Raw genomic sequence first — 5,537 nt, 5'->3', positions numbered from 1 at the left:
CGCTTCTGAATCAGCGATTGTACGTATGTTTTGTTACTAGTTTAAGTATTTGCTATTGACTGCTCAAATGCGGAGTTTTGCGCAGCGCAGAGTAACGCGTCGTGTGTGTGTGTGTGTGAGGGGAACAGGGTCACATCACAGGAGAGTGAACTGCCTGTCAGAAATCATAGCACGTCAGCTGTCTTAACCGCGGCTTGTGTACTGCATCATCACTGTGTCTGTCACGCGACTCTGTTGCCCTTTCGGGCTTGAACTGATGGTAAAACTAACTACATTATTAACTTTCTTGATATTTACTTCGAAAGCTGAAGCTCATGATTATGGTAAGGGGCGTTACATTTCCGACGCGTACTTGCAGTGTTCGGCCAATCACAATGCACTGGGTCAGCTGGCCAATCGGAGCAGACTGCGCTTGTCAAAGGAGGGGGCTTTGTTGAAAACTACGTGTTTGAGAGAGGCGGGGCATAGAGGACCTACAATAATGTACAGTATTTGAAAAATAATGTGTTTTTTGAACATTAAAGCATGTCAACATATTATGTTACACCAAATACACAAAATAATGATCTTTAAAATAGCATCATATGACCCCTTTAAAAATTCACTTTCAACAGTTGACAAAGGATAGTTGGCTGGAGTTATGAATTCATTTGTGTGTATCCATGTCAGAAAATGTAATGTCAGTGTATTTACAATAATGATCAAAACATTTCATAAAATTTGTTTAAAAAGAGCTGTTTTTGTTTATTTGGCAGGAAAAAAAATTGCATGTTACATGGAAATGGAAAAAAAAAAAAGGTCTGGACCTCGGTAAATTTTTCATGTTCAAAAATAAAATTTGTTACTTGAATGACTAATTTGCTGTTAAACTCCTGTGAGCTGCGAGTGAAAGCGCAGGCACTTTAATTTGACACTTTAGAAAGTTAATAAAGTAGGAAGTTGCAGTTTAGAGTCAGCGATATCTTTATCATATCTTATTTGCAAAAGATTGGAAATCATTTATTTTTAGTTTTTTAGTTTTGTTTTAGTATCAATATCTGGCAACACTGCATCGCCGGCACTTAAACTGAAAGCAATCAAAAAAGCCCATGGACAGGTTTTTGCTGACATGACACGACGTTCGATAAGGGAAACGCAAAAATTATCATGATATTATCTGTCATAAACGTTATCAACGCTGTCAAAAACAGTAGCATTTAACACTAGCACACACAGATCTGTAGAGCAAGTAGGTTACAGAATGAAATTAAATACGCAAAAACTAGCCATGAAGAAGTCTATGCTATGTCATTCAGTATAGTTACATTTTCACAAATCATGCTTTAAACTTTCATAAGAGCACTAGACAAAGTTATGGTATTATGTATTGTTGCAATTTATAAAAAAAATTTGATGCAATAAATAGGGTATGATTTAAAAAAAATCATCCCTCCAAAACAGAGAAAACATCTTTCACAAACATCTACATGTCTGTCTCCTTTAGAGTGTTTATAGTGTATATAATGAGTTGTATTTGTAAGGATTACACATTATATTCTTAATTCTTTAAAGGAGTCATATGATGCTGCTAAAAAGAACATTATTTTGTGTATTTGGTTTAATGAAATATATTTATGCGGTTTAAGGTTCAAAAAACATAATTTTTCACATACTGTACATTATTGTTTCTCCACTATTCCCCGCCTTTTGAAACGCGTAGATTTTTACAAAGCTCATCGGTCTGAAAAGCGAGGTGTGCTCTGATTGACCAGCTATCCAGTGCGTTGTGATTGGCCGAATACCTCAAGCGAATACAATCACCATACTGTGATGCCCTGCACGGCCAGAGCCACGAGACAAAAACATTAAAACCCATTATAAACGAGGCATTTGTTGCATCCAGTGGGGACATAATTACGGATTATAATGACATATACTGTCTTTTTACACGTTGCATCACGCCGCGTAAACATAAAACCATATCTGCATTTGTGATCGGAGAAATGTTGTGATCGGCGGTCGGTGGACTCGACGAAGAAGCAGCCACATGTGACGACCCCGGGCTAGATTTCGCTTTGTCCACGGTGAAAGCCGATTTGGTGATCCACAGCACGAAGTTGATGTATTTCCTCAGTGACCAGCAGGGATCAGCTCTAGGCATGACGAAGTGGATATCATCCTCTCTTGGAAGGCCAAACAAAGTAGTTTCGCTTTCACAACAAAACACACAGCGTCTCTATATGGTGGCAGCAACAATACTACAGCGAGAATAAAAGTTAGGCCTTCTTTCTTTGCGTGAACATTTGGGCGGCATTATGCAAATCTTCCCACATCGTGACGTAGACATGTGGGGGCGTGTTAGAACGAGCCATTTTAGGTAGGCGTGGTTGACTCTTAACTTTTATAAAGAATATCTCTTTGGATTTGAGACTTTAGTCTTTGCAACTTTACAGATCTTCTTTATGCACCAAGAGCTTGTAACACTTCAAAGAGAAAGGAAAAATTGGAATCGCATCATATGGCCCCTTTTTAAATACAGGGAGGGTAGCGTTAGAAAGACTACAAGTGCACATGAAGTGTGCTATTTGCGACAGGGCCTGTGTGACATTTTCAGCTGTTTCGAATCAGAGCAAGTGATGTCTGAAGCCGGGTTTCCATCCAAAGTTGAGAACTTATGCGCAAAACTGAAATATCGCATAAAACATTTGCGAATAATCACCGTTTCCATCCAACGAGTCAAAGAGAACAAAATCATCACTTCCTGGTAGAACTGGCACTATATATCACTAAGAACAGTAGGAGAAGGCACTGAATATAATAATTTTCATATATAATAAATTACTTGCGCCTCTAAATAACTAAATAATTGCGGTCATTGCTTCCGGAGGTGGATGCATGCTGTTTGGGAACGCAGTCGTGTAACAGTTCCGGGGAGGCAATTATACAGGAATACTTTGATGACAGACTTTGCTCGGACATTTCAAAATGACCATAACAACATTTAAGATGCTGTGGAACAAGATCGGTCCAATGGTTAGTCAGGTTTTGCCGTCCAATAGTGCAAAGTAACATATGACTTTTATGATGCGCATGGAGGAATTTACTCAGCAAATGCGTGTACTTCTCCCATCATTCACATAAACCCTTTTCGCACAAGTCAAAAACCACTTCAAGCGAGCGTAAAAACTTTTTAGTGAATTATTTGAAATTTGGCATTTCCATCATTCGTTTCTGAAGCGATAGGCTACTTCAAAATGCGCATAAAACGGTGATGGAAACAGCTTGATACTTCTCAAGCTGTCTGAATCATCAGTTTGAGTTTGAATCATTCACGAATCAGGATCTGTGGGAGTTTTTAGCAAAGACTATAGAAATACAAAGACGGTTCACTCCTATACTTATGAATGAGAGAAACTGCAACGTGCAATATGGCGAGATAGTCCCACCTTCTAAATGAAAGAGCCAATCGCTGATTGGTAAAGTCATTGCATCACTGCAGTGGCTGTTATAAGCTCCGGGTCCTATAGAAACCTGAGGCCGGACCAGCCAATGCGCATGCGCATTCTTAAGTGCGTTATAACTGCGCATGCGCATTGGCTGGTCTAGCCTGAAAAATACGCTTTTTAAATGCTATTTGAGCAACATTCATGGGGCAGTTCATTTCAGATTTTGTTGCTGATGCAGTTTTTGAGATTTCAGGATTCCCACATTCATTTAGCTAGGACTTGGTCTTGTTTGAGCTGGCCGGACGTGTTGCAAATATGGCCGCCGAGTGAACAGACTTTCTTGTCCTCAGCGCCACCCTAGGCACCATTAATGAGAGTATCATGACACATGCGTGTGATGCTGCTGACGCAGAACACGCATGTGCTGTGACTTGTTTATGAGTAGAGGAAATCACGAGCATGTGCCGTGGTACTCTAATCCTAATTATTGTTTAAATTGTTACTGCCTTGAGTTATTATTTTGGAATATAACTAACTTGATGAAATTCAAACATGGGTTTCATAAATATAATATTGATTCCCATTGTTAACGTAAAAATATAAATTTAATTTTGTTTTCTTTTTCTGATAGTAAATAATGCTTATTTAACCAAGAAAGGGGAAAAAAAAATTCTACACGGTGCTCGAGGCCTCACTACTGTTTAATCGCGGCTAAAGTAATTTCAAGCACTGCGCCTCACTTTTTCTGTTTTTGTTACTAACTGTATCAGTCATTGTATACATATTTTTTTGGAAAATAAAAATAGCATAAAAGTGTACTTTTAACTTTCCAAATCCCAGTTCAGACAGAAACAATAAACACTAAATATACCTCCCTTAAGCGAGGCATGTGCGAACATGGCAGAAAGGCTTGGAGACATGTGTATGTGGACAAGTCCCTCAGGGACGGAGAGAGAAGATCAACCTGTCTGTCTGCACTTTCATGTCTCTTAGCACGTGTTTGAGTTTATCCCTGGACTTACCTTCTCAATCAAACCCACATCATAAAGGGGAGTTGCAGGCAAGATGGTACCCCAGGATAATAATGTTCTGTACTGGTACATCAGCATCTGTCAAATGTCACACAGTAAGGCAAAATGTAGAAACTCAGCAGAAATTGTGAATACAACACTTAAAGATGAAATAATTTGTCCAAATGGCCACATGGGTGAAATCTAATTGAAATATATTAAGTAAGGGACAAAAGATGAATTTAGGTTAAAATTAAGGGGTTAAAGTTTGGATGGTTAGCATTAGCTAGTTAGCACCTGTGGTAGAGGCTGTAAACACACATCAGGGCCCAAAAATCTTTCTCTGTTTATTGATTGCCCTTCAAAAATAGTCATATTTTATGATGAAATATGTATTTTACACATTTAGATATTTCATTATATTTTAGATGCTTTACCACTGCCTAACTGTTGTATTTATTTCTTTATACATATAAACTAATGTTCAAAAGTTTGTGGATGGTAAGATTTTTCAGAGATGTCTCTTATGGTCACCAAGCCTACATTTATTTGATCAAAAAAAATACAGTAATAATGTGAAGTATTGCTACAATTATTAATAAATATATTTGAAAATGTAATTTATTCTTGTGAAGGTAAAGCTGAATTTTCAGCAGCCATTACCCCAGGCTTCAGTGTCACATGATTCTTCGGAAATCATTCTAATATGCTGATTTAGTGCTCAAGTCAGTCAGTATATATAGAAATTTAGAGTAATTAAGCTAAAAATGGAGGATCCTTAACCATCTGAGCAAATGAGATGAAAAGGAAAATTGGAGAACTGGAGAAATGGTCTCATAGACCTCCTTGGGTAAAATACTGTAGCTGACAAGCATGCAAGCGGACCTCGTGGTGTCACTCTCTGTTATTATAAATCTTGTTAGAATACATGTCTTAATAATGAATGCAATCTATAAAGACAAAAACTGTTACATTATGGATGACGCTAACGAAATCAGTTTGATTCACACGGTTAAATACTAGGATTCTCATTCATCACTCTGTGTCATCAGAAAAGAAAGATGCTAATTTTGTGCCAGAGAGAAAGCATAAGCATTATACA

This window comes from Sinocyclocheilus grahami, unplaced genomic scaffold (genome assembly GCF_001515645.1).
Source record: "Sinocyclocheilus grahami isolate Dianchi unplaced genomic scaffold, SAMN03320097.WGS_v1.1 scaffold473.1, whole genome shotgun sequence".
NCBI classification, from domain to species: Eukaryota; Metazoa; Chordata; class Actinopteri; order Cypriniformes; family Cyprinidae; genus Sinocyclocheilus; species Sinocyclocheilus grahami.
Note: the sequence above shows the minus strand (reverse complement) of the source record.